We start from the raw sequence: 18,059 nt of genomic DNA, 5'->3' as shown, positions 1-18,059 counted from the left end.
TTATCAATTTTGGAGGGACATCCAGTTCTTGGTAATGTCACTGTTGTGCCATATTTTCTCCACTTGATGATGACTGTCTTCACTTTGTTCCATGGTATATCTAATGCCTTGGAAATTCTTTTGTACCCTTCTCCTGACTGATACCTTTTAACAATGAGATCCCTCTGATGCTTTGGAAGCTCTCTGTGGACCATGGCTTTTGCTGTGGGATGCGACTAAGAAATTCTTTAGGAAAGACCAACTAGAGCAGCTGAACTTTATTTGGGGTTAATCAGAGGCACTTTAAATGATGGCAGGTGTATGCTGACTCCTATTTAACATGATTTTGAATGTGATTGCTTAATTCTGAACACAGCTACAGCCCCAGTTATAAGAGGGTGTCCACACTTATGCAACCACATTATTTTAGTTTTTTTTGTTTTCTTCCCTCCACCTAAAAGATTTCAGTTTGTTTTTTTAATTGAGTGGTACAGTTTATAGGTCACATTAAAGTTCTGAAATGATTTCTCTTTGTCTCATTTTTTTAAAGCACAGAAACCTGACATTTTAACAGGGGAGTGTGACTTTTTATATCCACTGTATATATATATATATATATATACAATATATATATATATACGACAAAAATTGGACTGCACTCCAAAGGACTTTCCAATAAGTCAATGTACTTTATTCACCCATCAAGTGGCACAGAGCGACGTTTCGGCTCATAAATGAGCCTTTCTCAAGCATTGGTACAAAATGAACAGCAAACATATAAAGGTGTAACAATCAAAGTGATCAGTGAAATAACATAATTGATAATTAGGATAATAATACAGATAAAAGATATATCAAAATACATAAAAGGTCTGTTGCCATCACTAAAAGATAAAGTGACAAAGTGCATATTGTAAATTAGATACATTGTACAGTACATCCCATATAACACCATATAATGTGCATAATTAGATCCATCTGTATTGCATGTAAGTCACTAATCACTTTTATTGTTACACTTTTATATGTTTGCTGTTCATTTTGTACCAATGCTTTAGAAAGTCTCATGTATTAGCCGAAACATCGCTCTGTGCCACTTGATGGGTGAATAAACTACATTGACTCATTGGAAAGTCCTTTGGAGTGCAGTCGAATTTTTGTCGTATACAAGTGAGTAAGCACCTATTGCCATAATTGGACCTTGCACCCTCCCCTTTTTGTCCTTTTTTTTTCCTCCTGGATGGTGCTGCTGGTGGTTTTTCTTTTATATATATATATATATATATATATATATATATATATAGAAAAGAAAATAATGGCGGCACTGGAAAAAACACAAGGAGGGTGCTATGTCCAGGGATGTAGCAGCTTACCCCGTCAGATAGAGATGAAAAAACGGACAGCACTCCAAGTAAAAGCTAGTGGTGTTTATTCACCCATGTGGATGGCAACTTTTCAGCTCATACAAGAGCTTGAAAAAGGCTCTTGTATGAGCTGAAACGTTGCCATCCACATGGGTGAATAAACACCACTAGCTTTTACTTGGAGTGCTGTCCGTTTTTTCATCTCTCTCTCTCTCTCTCTATATATATATATATATATATATATATATATATATACACAGTATTTTTCGCCCTATAAGACGCACTTTTTCCCCCCTAAAAGTGGGGGGAAAATAGCAGTGCGTCTTATGGGGTGAATGCTGCCGATTTTGCCGAATTTTCAATGATACACCCGCCGCGATGCCGCGCGGCGGGTGTATCAGCTGTGAGGGAGGAGGGGCTGGGGGCCGGCATCTGCTTTTATAATGACAGCGGGGCCCGTGTAGTAGAATACAGTCACTGCACGGGCCCTGCTGTCATTATAAAAGCAGATGCGACCCCCACCCCCTGTATTGAGGGTCATTCACTACAGGGACACTGTTATGGAGGGGATCTGTGGATGACACATAGCATAAGATGCTATGTGTCATCCACAGATCCCCCCCATAACTGTCATACACAGATCCCCATAAAAGTGCCATCCAGAGACCCCAATAAGAGCCACCCACAGATCCCCCATAAGTGTCACCCACAGATCCCCCATAAGTGTCACCCACAGATCCCCCATAAGTGTCACCCACAGATCCCCCATAACAGTGCGTCACCCACAGATCCCCCATAACAGTGCGTCACCCACAGATCCCCATAACAGTGCGTCACCCACAGATCCCCCATAACAGTGCGTCACCCACAGATCCCCCATAACAGTGCTCCATCCACAGATCCCCCATAACAGTGCGCCATCCACAGACCACAATTAGTTCAAAACCCAACAAAAGCACACCTTTTGGTTCAAATTTTATTTTTTTCCTATTTTCCTCCTCAAAAACCTAGGTTCGTCTTATGGGCCGGTGCGTCTTATAGGGCGAAAAATACGGTATATATATATATATATATATATATATATATATATAAATATATATAATTACTACAGCAATCTATTTCTGTGTGTTAAGTTGAAATTGAGCGTCAAGCCTCAATAATCCGTTCACATATTTTCAGTATCCACATGGTCGCAATAAAAAAAAAATCTTTTGATGCTTTCAATTTAATTAAACAGCATATATAGGTGATTACTGATGAAATACCCACAGTGTGGCAGCAATCTGTGTGTGTTAAGATGAAATTAAGCATCACGCCTCAATCGTCCATTTGCGTATTTTCCACACAGTCGCAATGAATTTTTTTTTTTGGGGGTGCTTTCAATTTAATTATGCAGCATATATACATCATTACTGCTGCAATACCGACAATGTTGCAACAATCCCCATGGGGCTGTAGGGGGGACCCGATGGCATGGAAGGCAGCGTGATGCCTTCCTGAGGCATCGCCGCTGCCTTCCTGTGACGTGCCTGTGAGATCCAGTATTACTCATACAGCCAATGCATTCCAATACAGAAATATTGGAATGCATTGTAAATGATTAGACCCCCAAAAGTTGAAAAAAGTGAAAGTGAAAAAAAGTGAAAAAAAAGTGAACAAAAAATAAAGTTTTCCCCCCAAAAAAATAAAAGTTTCAAGTAAAAATAAACAAAAACGTCATTTTCCCCAAATAAAGTAAAAAAAAAATAGGGAAAAGATAGGAAAAAAAAAACTAGACATATTAGGTATCGCCACGTGTGTATCGACCGGCTCTAAAAATATATCACATGACCTAACCCCTCAGCTGAACACCGTAAAAAATAAAATATAAAAACTGTGCTAAATAAACCATTTTTTTGTCACAAAAAGTACAACAGCAAGCGATCAAAAAGGCGTACGCTCACCAAAGTAGTACCAATCTAACCGTCACCTCATCCCTCAAAAAATGAGCCCCTACCTGAGACAACGGCAAGAAAAAAAAAACAATGGCTCAGAATATGGAGACACTAAAACATCTTTTTTAAAAAAAGAAAAAAAAAAAAGCTGTTATTGTGTAAAACTTACATAAATAAAAAAAAGTATACATATTAGGTATCGCCGCGTCCGTATCGACCGGCTCTATAAACATATCACATGACCTAACCCCTCAGATGAACACCGTAAAAAATAAAGAATAAAAACTGTGCTAAATAAACAATTTTTTGTCACCTTACAACACAAAAAGTGTAATAGCAAGCGATCAAAAAGTCATATGCACCCCAAAATAGTGCCAATCAAACCGTCATCTCATCCCGCAAAAATCATACACTGCCCAAGATAATTGCCCAAATTCAGAAAAAACTATGGATCTCAGACTATGGAAACGCTAAAACATGATTTTTTTTGTTTCAAAAATGAAATCATTGTGTAAAACTTACATAAATAAAAAAAAGTATAAATATTAGGTATCGCCGTGTCCGTATCGACCGGCTCTATAAAAATATCACATGACCTAACCCCTCAGATGAACACCGTAAAAAAATAAGAGTAAAAACGGTGTAAAAAAGCAATTTTTTGCCATCTTACATCACATAAAGTGTAATAGCAAGCGATCAAAAAGTCATATGCACCCCAAAATAGTGCTAATCAAACCGTCATCTCATCACGGAAAAAATGAGACCCTACCTAAGATAATCGCCCAAAAACTGAAAAAACTATGGTCTTCAGACTATGGAGACACTAAAACATGATTTTTTTTGTTTAAAAAATGAAATCATTGTGTAAAACTTAAATAAAAAAATTGTATACATATTAGGTATCGCCGCGTCCGTGACAACCTGCTCTATAAAAATACCACATGATCTAACCTGTCAGATGAATGTTGTAAATAACAAAAAATAAAAACGGTGCCAAAACAGCTATTTCTTGTTACCTTGTCTCACAAAAAGTGTAATATAGAGCAACCAAAAATCTTTTTTACCCTAAACTAGTACCAACAAAACTTCCACCCTATCCCTTAGTTTCTAAAATGGGGCCACTTTTTTGGAGTTTCTACTCTAGGGGTGCATCAGGGGGGCTTCAAATGGGACATGGTGTCAAAAAAAACAGTCCAGCAAAATCTGCCTGCCGTGGTTTTTGGGTGGTTTCTATTATGTAAGCCTCGCAAAGTGACTTCAGACCTGAACTGCTCCTTAAAAAGTTGGTTTTCGAAAATTTCTGAGAAATTTCAAGATTTACTTCTAAACTTCTAAGCCTTGTATCGTCCCCCAAAAATAAAATTTGATTCCCAAAATTATCCTAACATGAAGTAGACATATGGGGAATGTAAAGTAATAACTATTTTTGTAGGTATTACTATGTATTATAGAAGTAAAGAAATTTAAACTTAAAAATTAGCAAATGTTTAAATTTTTTGGGCAAATTTGGTATTTTTTTATAAAAAAAAAAGGTTATTTTTTTACTCAGTTTTACCAGTGTCATAAAGTACAATATGTGACGAAAAAACATTCTCAGAATGGCCTGGATAAGTCAACTTTAAAACTCTTTATCACCACTTAAAGTGACACTGGTCAGATTTGCAAAAAATGGCCTGGTCTATAAGGAGCTAATGGGAAAATAAGGCTGCGTCCTTAAGGAGCTAATGGGAAATTGAGCAACAAGCCTCAGTCGTTCGTTTACGTATTTTCAGTTTCCACACGGTTGCAATTTAATTTCTTTTGACATAGTTAAATATAATTAAAGTAGTATATATGTTTGATTACTAGAAGACACAAGGTATAGCAGCAATCTGCCTGTGTGAGAAATTGAGTGTCAGGCCTCAATTCTCCCTTTCCGTGAATTCTATTTCCAAATGGTTGAAATTTAAATGTTTTTTGGGACTTGTTCAATTTCGTTAAAACAGCATATAGGTGATCAACACCATTACGCAGGCCAGCACACAAAAGTATCTTTAAGGGATAACGAATTTAGGCCTAAAACAGTTTCTTTTTATTTCTGTGTTTACAAACATGTTTCCAATTTTTATCTTACATTTTTTTTTATTGGGGACTGATTATATTCAAACTAGCAGCAAATATAAGTGATTGCTACACCAATAGACTGGATATCACACAAAAGTGTCTGGGAGGAAACTAAAACGTGGGCAGGCAAACACAAACATAGGCACCACAGCTCTATTAAACCACATGAAGTGGCATCATTCCATCCCATAGGCAAAAAGATATGGCAGCTAGCCACCGCGGCAGGAGTTTCCTTATTTTCCCGGTCCAGCTTGCGGCAGCCAAGCCGCATCCACGATTGTGTCGGCCTGCTTCCCACACTAGGCACCCGCCTCCTCCTCCATGGACATGTTCCTGTCCCCAACAGTAGTTAGGCCCAGGGTCACTCGCAGTACCCCTCCTTCCTATCACATGAGTCAGGTCAAGCGTTGCCATGCCCTGTTGGAGCTGATTGGCCCGGGAGAGAGTAACCACACTGGCGAGCATTTGCTCAAGTACATCAATCAGCAAATATCCCGCTGGCTGTCACACCGCCAACTCCAACTGAGCAAGATGGTCAACGACAATGGGCGCAACATTGTGGCTGCCCTGAACCTGGGCAAAAGAACACATACTCCCTGCATTACGCACATCATCAACCTAGTGGTGCAGCGCTTTCTAAATAAGTACACTGGTTTCCGCATAGTGCTGGCAGAGGAGACTGTCCAAGCACTTCAGCCACTCTTACGTGGCGTGGAGCGCTCTCCTGGACCTGCAGCAACATAACGGCCCTGTCGCTACACCATTTAATCTACGATGTGCCAACTCACTGGAATTCATGATTGCACGTGATCGAGCATCTGCACAAGCAGTGGAAATCTGTGAACGATTTTGTCATGCACCAGATAGCTTCAGCAGGGAGCATGTGTTGCTTCGAGATCAGGCAGTGGTAGCTCATCTGTGACACCTCTCAGGTGCTGAAGCCCTTCAAAGAGGCCACAAAGTTTGTCAGGAGGGACAACAGCTGCATAAACAATCTCACCCCCCTCATATTCATCTTAGAACAGAAGCTGACTCTCATGCAGCAGGGGACCACAGCGGTAGAAGAGCAGCAGACGCATCTTGCTGTCCGCCCTATAGCTGTTGTGGACACACAAAGGGAATCTGCCATGGAGGAGGAGGATGACGAAGATGAGGACCTGCCACTGCAAGAGGAGGAGGAGTTGGAGGTGGAGGAGCAAGATGAGCAAGACGATAATGAGCATGGCACCGCCCAAAACACCTAATCTTCTCAGTGGGAGGCGGAGCCAGAAAGAAATGGCTCCTCAGGCACGCTGGCCAGAATGGACACTTGTATGCTCGCTTGCTTATGCAGTGACAGGCATATCGTTGCCATCAAGCAAGCTGATGATTACTGGATAGCCATGCTTGCTACCCTCACTACCAAGGCAAAATAGGGGAATGTTTTCCTCTGGCATAAAGGGAGGACAAATTATGTTACTATCAGGAAACAATAAGCAGCTTTCCGCAGCTTACGGCGAACAGACGCCTGTCGCCAGTGTGTCTGAAAGGGATGCAGAGTCACCCCCCTCCAGCTGCTAAGAGCTGCAGAAGTCATAGCAGCAGCAGCAGCAGCAGCCATTTCAATCTCCTCAACATGATGGAGCAGTTTTTCCATGTGCGGCGCCCGGCTGAGGCCAGTCAGCAAGCTGACAGCTCCTGCCTCAACGCCCAGGTTCAGGTCTACCTAAACTATGGCCAGTCTCTGTTGCATACCCAGTTCCTTGGCCCCATGGATTTCTGGGCAGGCAGACTGGAACAGTGGCCGGAACTGGCACAGCACGCTCTCTGACTTCTTTCTTGCCCTGTCTCAGAGAAGGTTTTCAGTGCTGCGGGGGCATGGTGACACCGAAATTGACCAAGTTGTCCTGTATTCAGAAGCAGTGTCTGACTAGGGTGCCTAGGGCCCACCAGTAAAATTTATTTTGGGGGCCCACCGTTTGGATACATTCAAATATTACCTGCTCACACAGCAGCAAGATGCTACCAGATGATTGAATATGGAGTCCCTGAAGCAACTTTGAGAAGGTAGGTCCTGGGGAGTAGCTTTCCTCTCTACCTAGAAGTCATCTCAGCTATCTGATCATGTCTATAGTAATAAACTGGGGAGTTTCTTTAATAATCTATCAAGTTTTTTTTATATGAACATAGGCTGGTTGAGGTGCTGTACATTGAATATATGTATGTAGTGCAGTAAGGGGGTGGGAGACTAGGGGCCCACCTTGCTCAGGGGCCTTCGGGGGATTCACCTGTACCCCTGTGGGCCAGTCCGAGCCTGTTCTGAAGGATTTTTACACTCGTCTAACTGATACTGATGTATAGAGCTCACCCACCTTGCCTTGCTGGCAGCGCTCTATCATGCCATTGTTGCTGTCTGTCTGCCTATTGTTACGTTCTGTACAGCTGCTGCTGCAGCCTGCAATCATGCTACTAATGCCTCTCAATGATCGGTTTACGTGTATTCACTTTCCACACAGTTGAAATATAAAAATCTTTTGGGGGATTAACACGGTTAAAATGTAAAAAATTTTGTGTGTGTGTGACATCTTCTCACAGTCCAGGCTATGCTGGAGCTTGCAGGCATCATGCCACTGCCATGAATGCCTGAGGGTCAGTCCTGTGTACTCACTTTCCACACGGTTAAAATGTCAAAAAATTTTTTGCCCCCTTTCATTGATTTTTTGGAATTAATTGGTGCCACATAATTTAAGTGGATTACTGCATCAATACTGCCATTTTCTCACAGTCCAGGCAAAGCTAGAGTTTCCAATGCATCAATCCACTGCCACGAATGCCTGAGGGTCAGTTCAGTGTACTCACTTTACACACGGTCGAAATTTAAAATTCTTTGGGTGGCGGGGTTTAACACGGTTAAGATGTTTTTATTTTTTTGCCCCCTCCGTGAAATTTTTTTGAAAGCGCATTGGCGCTACATATTTTTGGCAGATTACTGCATTAATACCGACATTTTCTCATAGTCCAGGTAAAGCAAGAGCCTACAATGCATCACATCACTGCCACTAATGCCTAAGGGTCAGTTTCATGTACTCACTTTCCACACAGTTGAAATTTTTACATTTTCTTGGAGGTGTTTTTAACAGCATAAATGTATGTGTTCACTGCATTAATACCAGCAGTTTTTCAATGTCCAGGCAAAGCTGGGGCGTGCATCATACCACTAATGGCTAATCGTCACTTTCCGTGTACTCACTTTCCACATGATTGAAATTTAACATTTTCTTAATTTAAGGCGCAGCATAAATGTACTTGATTACTGTATTAATACAGAAATATTCTCCCAGTCCAGTCCAGGAATGTGATCAATAGACCTCCCCTTGCTGCCGGTCCCCCATATTGCCACTCTTGTCTGTCTGTCTGCCTACCTACCATAATGTTCTGTGTGGCTGCTGCCGCGGCTTGCATCATGCCACTAATGCCACTTGCGAACTATTACGTTCTGTATTGCTGCGGCCTGCATCATGCCACTAATGCCACTTGCCAACTATCAAGTTCTGTATGGCTGCGGCCTGTATCATGCCACTAATGCCACTTGCCAATTATCACGTTCTCTATGGCTTCGGCCTGCATCATGCCACTAATGCCACTTGCCAACTATAAAGTTATGTATGGCTGAGGCCTGCATCATGCCAGTAGTGCCACTTGCCAATTATCACGTTCCCTCAAGCCACTTTTGTGTTTAAACATCATCTGCTCCCGATCAGGGACAATTTTTGGAAGCTTTGGAATATGAAAAAGCATGAGACATTTGCCATTGCGGTGCCTTTTTAAGCACACTGTATGTTAATGCCGTCAAATGTACATTTACCCATAGCTATGTATGTCAGTGTCACTCAGACATCATTTACTGATTGCTGTCATTGCGTGCCAGAGGTTGGGGAGAGGGAAAAATCATAAAAAATAAATGAAAAGAGATGTTTTCATAAAAATCCTAGTAGAGGAGGGGTTATATACACCAACTCTCAGGGCAATTGTAGCAACTTCAGTTCGTCTCAAACCAAACTTTTTTAAAAATTGGGTGAACCGGACCTGAAACTAATCTTGATTGATTCGCTCATCTCTAGTGTAAATGTAAAAAAAAAAGATTAATCAAATTTATTAAATATAAAAAAGAAAGAAACACAAATATGTCCCCATTACAATACTTTATGTCAAAAAGAAAAATCATTAACTTGTCATATTGTTGGTGAGCAACAGAAAAATAAATAAAACACAATGTCAGAATTGCCCATTTTTGTTCATTCTGTCTCCTCAAAAAAGTGTCACAGAAAGAGAACAAAAAGTCATGAACCCCAAAATAGTACAAATAAAATGCACCCCAGAAAAAGAAGCCCTCATACAGCTCTGTTGATGAAAAAATAAAAAAAAGTTATGGCTATACAAAAGCTTTAAAAAAGCTGAGGGGTAATATATCAAGCCCTGCTGCCCAGAATTCTGGCTTCAAAAGATCACAAAATAGGGCTTTGTGAATTTTTGGGATATTTGTGCAACAATTTACATTTTACATTTTTGCACCACTCGTCTAGTTGTAAAAAGTAGATGGGAAATTGGAATCAAACAGATTTTTGCCAGATTTATCAACTGCAACTTTTTTTAAAAAAAGAAAAAAAAGCAAAGGCTGTCGCAATCTTACTCCTGTAAAAGGGTGGCATAGAAAGTGGAGTAACAATTCAAGACAGAAGTGTAAGGGTACTTTCACACTAGCGTTAAAGTTTTCAGTTATTGAGTTCCATCATAGAGGCTCAATACCGGAAAAAACACTTCAGTTTTGTCCCCATTTATCGTCAATGGGGACAAAACTGAACAGAACAGAATGCTCCAAAATGTATTCCGTTCCGTTTAGTTGCGTTCCCAGACCGGAGAGCAAACCGCAACATGTTGTATTTTGCTTTCCGTCCTGGGGATGCGGAGCAAAACGGATCCGTCATGACCCCAATGCAAGTCAATGGGGACGGATCCGTTTTCTCTGGCACAATCTGCCACAATAGAAAACTGATCCGTCCCCCATTGACTTTCAACGGAGTTAATGACGGATCCATTTTGGCAACTTTAAAACTATGGTAAAGATAATACAACCGGATCCGTTCATAATGGATGCAGGCGGTTGTATTATCAGTAGCGGAAGCATTTTTGCTGAACCCTGCCGGATCCAGCAAAAACGTTAGTGTGAAAGTAGCCTTAGACATAAACATGCGCCAAATTTATCAAACATCATGCAACATGGGATAACTTTAGTGCAAATTATGGCAATGCAGACTACTGTAAATCTGACTTTAAAAATCTCCTTCATGATAAATCTCCCCAAGAGTTTTTATTGCGTAGAAAAAATTATACACATTTGGTATTACCAAAATAATACTGATCCATAGAATAAGAGTAACACAGTGTTTATGTTCTATCTTTTTGCGAAACGGAAGTACGGGACACACTCCGTAGTGCTTCCGTAGGGTTCTGTTCCGTGCTTCTGTTCCGCACCATTCCGCATCTCCGGATTTGCGGACCCATTGAGGTGAATAGGTCCGCATCTGTGATGCGGAATGCCCACGGAACGGCACCCGTGTATTGCGGATCTGCAAATGCGGTCCGCAATACGGCAAAGGAGCACACACGCCCATGTGAAAGAGGCCTAAAGAGCACAGAATTTGACGAAAAAAACAATGGCAGAATTGCAGATTTTTTCCATTTCCCCAAAATATGGTGAAAGTTAATATATATAGTTATATATACCCTAAGATTGTGCCACTGTAAAATACAACTCATTGATGTTCTTACCAGTCACAGAGAGAACTGTTCTGCTTCCCCTTTTTTTATACTTTGTTTAAAGGGGTTGTTCCACCATAACACCACAGGATAGGCGATAAGCGTCTGATCAGTTGAAGCCCCCATAATCACAAGAATCGGGTTTCATGAGTCCCCTGAGTGACCTGAGTGTCACATATGTGCACTGCCACCTTCTGTCATCTGGAACTGCCGGAAATACCTGAGTACTCTACTTGGCAGTCCCATTAAGGCCTCTTTCACACGAACGTGTGCGCCCCATTGCCGTATTGCGGACCGCATTTGCAGATCCTCAATACACGGGTGCCGTTACGTGGGCATTCTGCATCAAGGATGCGGACCCATTCACTTGAATGCGGAATGGTGGGGAACGGAAGCACGGAATGGAACTCTACGGAAGCACTACGGAGTGCTTCCGTGGGGTTTCGTCCCTTACTTCCGTTCCGCAAAAAGATAGAACATGGCCTATCTTTTTGCGGAACGGTCGGATCGCGGACCCATTAAAGTGAATGGGTCCGCGATCTGCTGCGGCTGCCCACGGATGGTGTTCGTGCAAAATGCGGGCTGCAGCACGACCACGGGGCGCACACGTTCGTGTGCAAGAGGCCTTAGTCTTTACTACAGTGGACAATCTTTTTAGACTGTTTATTCATTTTTATGTGTTATTCATTCATGTGCAGTGAGGTTAACCAATTAATGGTGATTTACTAAGCAAAAAGCACTAGGGTTATATCACAAATGTATTTGACATAAATCAAACACTGAGAGCATCAATATATTAAAAGGAGATTATCACAAAAGTGTGAGATATGCTCTTCTTCCTTTAAGGCCTCATGCACACGACCGTGCCATTTTTTGCGGTCCGCAAACCGCGGATCCGCAAAAAACGGAAGCCGTCCGTGTTGCCTTTCGCAATTTGCGGAACAGCACGGGCGCCGGCAATATAAATGCCTATTCTTGTCCGCAAAGCGCGGACAAGAATAGGACATGTTATATTTTTTTTGCGGCACCACGGAACGGAGCCACGGATGCGGACAGCACACTGAGTGCTGTCCGCATCTTTTGCGGCCCCATTGAAGTAAATGGGTCCGCATCCGAGCCGCCAAAATGGCGGCTCGGATGCGGACCCAAACAACGGTCGTGTGCATGAGGCCTAAAGGAGACCTAAACCTTTTCTCAAACCACAAGGGTCGGCAGCATTTCTCAGAGCACTCTGCACCTTTGGGTTTCCTCAAGTGTACGGATCCATAGAAGGTATATGGGTTCTGTAATCCACACGCTGGAAAAGCTGTACAGAGCCGATGAAACCTGGAGGTGCAGAGCATTCTGAGCATTGATGTTGCACCTTTTTGCTTTCAGCAAAAGTTTAGGTCCCTTTTAAGACCAGTTTATTAGTGTTCATGCACATGCGTGCAGTCCGAGAGACACAGCCTATGTGTCAACCACATCTCCTGAGCTGACTGTGGCCCCTCTGACGCAAATCAACTGCATCACAGTAATTTCAAATGCAGTGAGTTTCTATCTGATTGCAGGTCTATTATACTGTACTGACATCAATTTCATGGTATGACTACAGTAAAGTACAATAGACTTAAAAAAAAAAAAAAACACAAGCAGTTAGGCCTCTTTCACACGACCGTGTCTGGATAAGGTCCGGATGCGTTGCGGCAAACCCGCGCGAGTAGGTACCCAATTGCAGTCAGTTTTGACTGTTCAGTTTTTATCTCGCGGGTGCAATGTGTTTTGCACACGCGTGATAAAAAACTGATTGTGTAGATTGTATTATTTCCCCTTATAACATGGTTATAAGGGAAAATAATAGCATTCTGAATACAGAATGCTTAGAACAATAGGGCTGGAGGGGTTAAAAAAATATATAATACATTTAACTCACCTTAATCCACTTGTTCGCGCAGCTGGCATCTCTTCTGTCTTCTTCTTTGAGGAATAGGACCTTTGATGACGTCACTGCGCTCATCACATGGTCCGTCAAATGATCCATCAATATGGTAATAACCATGTTATAAGGGAAAATAATAATGATCGGGTCCCCATCCCAATCGTCTCCTAGCAACCGTGCGTGAAAATCGCACCGCATCCGCACTTGCTTGCGGATGCTTGCGATTTTCACGCAGCCCCATTCACTTCTATAGGCCTGCGTTGCGTGAAAAACGCACAAAATAGAGCTTGCTGCGATTTTCACGCAACGCACAAATGATGCGTGAAAATCACTGCTCATGTGCACAAGCCCCATAGAAATTAATGGGTCCGGATTCAGTGCGGGTGCAATGCGTTCAACTAAAACAGTGACTAGCGTGTAACTACAGAAAAGCAACATTGATATTGCGATACAGGATGATAGTGTCCCTGTAGACTACATTGTGTCAAGCAAGTCAAAAGCTTTAAAAGATTACCTAAAAATATTAATGATCTCTTAGCTCTTGATAGGGCACAAGATTTCTAAACACAGGGATTTGTTGGGTGGAGGACATAATACCACCTCATTCTGATGCATTTAATTAAAATGAAGAGCAACTTGTTTGAAGTTAAGCAGAGGTGACATATGCATTCTGTTATTCATCAATCCGTAGTACATTGAATGTTAATCAGAATCATTGTTACTAGATATTACATTACTAATCTGACAGTTTAAGTCTTCATTACGTTAAAGGTAATTTAAACCTTCATGAATGTTTAATTAAGGAACACTTAGGTAATAACACAAAATTGAATATGACAGGTGGGTTTAAAGGGGATATTCTGCCAACCACGGTTTAGTTTGTGAACTCTACAGAGCACTCGAACATCATTGAAAAGACGCACTGGAAATCCCTGACTAATGGCTCATGCACACGACCGTATGATTTTTGCGGTCCGCAAAACACGGATCCGCAAAAAAAAAAAAAACGGATGACATCCTGGTGACATCCATATTGCATCAGTTTTTTTGCGGATCCATTGTAACAATGCCGGTCCTTGTCCGCAAAACGGACAAGAATAGGACATGTTGTATTTTTTTGCGGAACGGACTTGCGGACATACAGAAACGGAATGCACACAGAGTCATTCACGTTTTTTTGAAGTGAATGATTCCACATACAGAACGGAAAAAATCCAGGCAAAGCTGTGTGATGCTTGATGTACACAATTATGGCATATCCATGGGATAAAATGTCCTGATATGCTTCTTGGCATTACAGAAAATGTGTATTAATACTTGTTTTTATTGCAGCACATGGGAATGGCACCGTTTGACAGTGTAGCCCTCGGACAAAACTGGTTGTGTGCCTGTGGTTTAGGGCTCATGCACACTAATGTATTTTCTTTCCATGTCCATTCCGGTTTTTTTTTTTGCAGACCGTATGCGGAACCATTCATTTCAATGGGTCTACAAAAAAAAGGAAGTTACTCCGTGTGCATTCAGTATCCGTATGTCCGTATTTCTGTTCCGCAGATAAAAAAAATAGAACATGTCCAATTATTGTCCGCCTTAAGGACAAGGATGGTACTGTTCTATTAGGGGCCAGTTGTTCCGTTCTGCAAAATACGGAACGCATACGGACGTCATCTGTATGTTTTGCAGATCCGTTTTTTGCAGACTGCAAAATACATACGGTCGTGTGCATGAGGCCTTAGAATATTGTACTGGTTATTTCTGAGCAGTGCTGAAGGCATTCTGATTTGGTGTCTGTGGTCAGTTTGAACATTTCTCCTTAAGGAGTTCTGTCATCAGAAACATGCCTAGTAAACTGGCTGACGGTAGACATGTGCTAAAACATGTGCTGAAGCTAACAGTGTTACTCTCTTTTTTCTAGGTGCCTCATTTTAAAGAAAAAAATATACTTATTTCAAGGAAATGCATTTCTAGGAACAATGGGTGTGGTACCCCTACTCCTAGAGGCTCCGTTCTCTCCTTCTGCTGCGCCCTACTCATCTTGATTGACAGGGCCAGGCAGTATTCACATCATGACTTTGGCGAAAATCTTGCGTCATTCAGTGTGCGCCTCCTGCTCTATAACATGCTGCTTTCAGGTCATACACCATGTTCAATGTGACAGGTTCCCTTTAAAGCATTGGCCTGTCAAACAGGAATAGACTTTCACTGTGTACCTGGTGTCTTCTGGCTGTGTATGTGTATAGTAGTGTTTAGACAATAGCAGTCCAATATAAACCTGATAAATCACTGTTTTTGGTAGAAGTGACATTTCTACATAGCAAATGATTTACTTGTAAGTGTAGTAGACCCAACAATGAATTCAATTGGTGAAGTAATTTATTCTGTGGAATAATAGGTGTTAAATTTGGCTCTTATTTAAGGCATGAGGATGGCAAATGTTGCACATGTTGGTTATAGTGCTTTTCGTTCTGAAATACTGGGGGAAATGGGTCGTTCCAGATAGTGTTCTGATGAATAACATACTTTGATTAAAAAGAGAGGAAAAAACATTTAGAAGTGCGGCACATTATAGGCTGCTCAGCTAAAATTGCCTCAAATGCCTTGAAGTGGCAACCGAAAACCACAGAAGGAAGCAGGGAACTATGGTTTGAATGGATCGAGGAATAACCTAACTAGCAAAGGCTCAGCCAATAATTACCTCCAGAAAGATGAAAGAAGATCTGAAGTTATCAGTGAGTACTGCTACAATCACAAGACAATTAATGGGGTTATATACATACATATCCCTTCCTTCCCCCACTCAGCCCCTCTGATATGAGGATCGGAGCAGTTTATACTCTGATGCTCTCCCTTTCCCTGCGCTGAATTGCACATGTCAACGGCTTTTTCTGGAGGTCCAGTGACATACCGGGTTCTCCATGGGTAAGCTAGGTGGAGGCACTAATGGGCAGGCTGTAAAAAGGCTAGGGCAGCACTAAAGCCCATCAGGGTCAGTGACATCACCGGGAACACTGCTAGGCGGAAGCCTCGGCCTAGCAGTGAAAAATGTAAACAAAAAGAGCCCTTGCCCTGTGCGATACAGCGCAGGGAAAGGGTGAGAATCGGATGAACCTGGACAACCCCTTTAACCCTTAGGATACAGGAGGTTTTTTTTCATTTTTTCCTTTGAATTTTTCTTCCCTATCTTCCTTGAGCCATAACTTTTTTATTTTTCCGTTCACATTCCTCCACCGTTTTACGGGTTTTGTTCCATGGTGTTCTGTTTGAGGAAAAACTGATCTGTGACCTTCATTCTCTGGGTCAGTACGATTAGAACTATACCACATATGTATAGGTTTTTTATGTTTAAATAGTGTAAAAATAAATTGAAACTTTGAGAAACCAATTTTTGTTTTTACATCATCATATTCTGACCCCCATAACTTTTTTATAGTCATATCTACTGAGTTTTTTGCGGGACAATCTGTAGTTTTTATTGATACCATTTTTGAGTGTGTGTGACTTTTTGATCACATTTTATTATATTTTTTTGAGTAAGAGAAGCAATGTAAAAATGGCAAATTGGCCATTTTAACCCTTTTTTCCATTATGCCATTCTCCGTATTGGAGAAATATTTTTATATTTTAATAGTATGCGCGTTTTCAGTCACAGTGATACCCATGATGTTTATATTTTTTGTTATTTATGTATTTTTTTTTATTATATGGAAAGGGGGTGATTTTAACTTTTATATATTTTTTTATATTTTTATATATTTTAACAGCTTTTTAAAACTTTTTTGTTATAATTTTGAAGCTCGTATTGGAGCGTACAAAATCCATTTTTTTTTATAATTCTGAACAATTATGGACTTTTAAAATCCATTTATTACTGAGAACTACTCATTTCTTATGTTGGCCTGCATTGCAGTTGAATTGCAGCTTTAATGATCTGAGTCTCTTCAGTGTATTAGAATCCTCTGCAGCCAGTGAGGATGCCGGTAAGAAACTCACTTGATCACGGCATCTAAAGGCTTTAATTAGCGTGTTCGGCATTATTGATAGTCGCAGTAATTAGCCGTGGGTGTCTGCTGTTTGAAACAGCGGAGACCCGCTGGCTATGACGCCTGCTACACGTGCGAGCGGGCACCGTATTTGTCCATCACTACATGTACGGCGCTGGTAGCGAAAGGGTTAAGTAAAGACAAATTACTGGCAAGAATAGCACAGTCTTGGTACCAGATGTAGGTCGACTCCTTGTAATCACAAATGTCAAGCAGTTCTCAGAAACAATGGTTATGCCACTATATATTAGTTCCCTAATTGAACGTAAAGTGAAATCTCAAACATTTTTTCAGGTTATACATTACATTTTTTAGTTTAAAAAAATGCTGGCACTTCTATGTTTTTTTGAACAGCCTTATTTTCCTTTTCTTGAGTTTCTATTAAAAAAATTAACACAAACTGGCTAAAAATTTTTTATTGCTGTGTTCATATTTGTTATGGCGCCCTCTGCTGTTTTTCAGAACATTCACCTAATGTGTGCAGTGCTAGTTGTAACACATGCCCTGTAACTCCGTCCTACTAGGCGGATCTTATTTTGCATGAGTGGTAGAGTGATTCTTGCAATTGCTCAGAACAGTATGATCACAGAATTTTTTATCAGTCGCAAGGGTATACGTCTATTTAGAGAAACATAATTCGATGTTTATGCAGACGTTAAAACTCAAAATAATAAATATTTTATGAAAATCTTAGTTAAAATGCAGAGATACCCCATTAAGGCAGTGATGGATTTCTGAATCCTCCCAGTCAAAAGGAGAAGAGAGCTTCTATCCGTAATATGGATGACAGCGGAGAGGCTGATTGGGGGATAAAGAAATATAATAAATAGGTATATGGGAGACAAGGTGGCAATCTGAATTCTTCCAGAGCCTAATATATGAGCGCTACAAGAGAAGCATCACATATCAGGTCTATGGGTACTGG

This window comes from Bufo bufo, chromosome 3, assembly GCF_905171765.1.
Source record: "Bufo bufo chromosome 3, aBufBuf1.1, whole genome shotgun sequence".
Classification (NCBI taxonomy): Eukaryota; Metazoa; Chordata; class Amphibia; order Anura; family Bufonidae; genus Bufo; species Bufo bufo.
Note: the sequence above shows the minus strand (reverse complement) of the source record.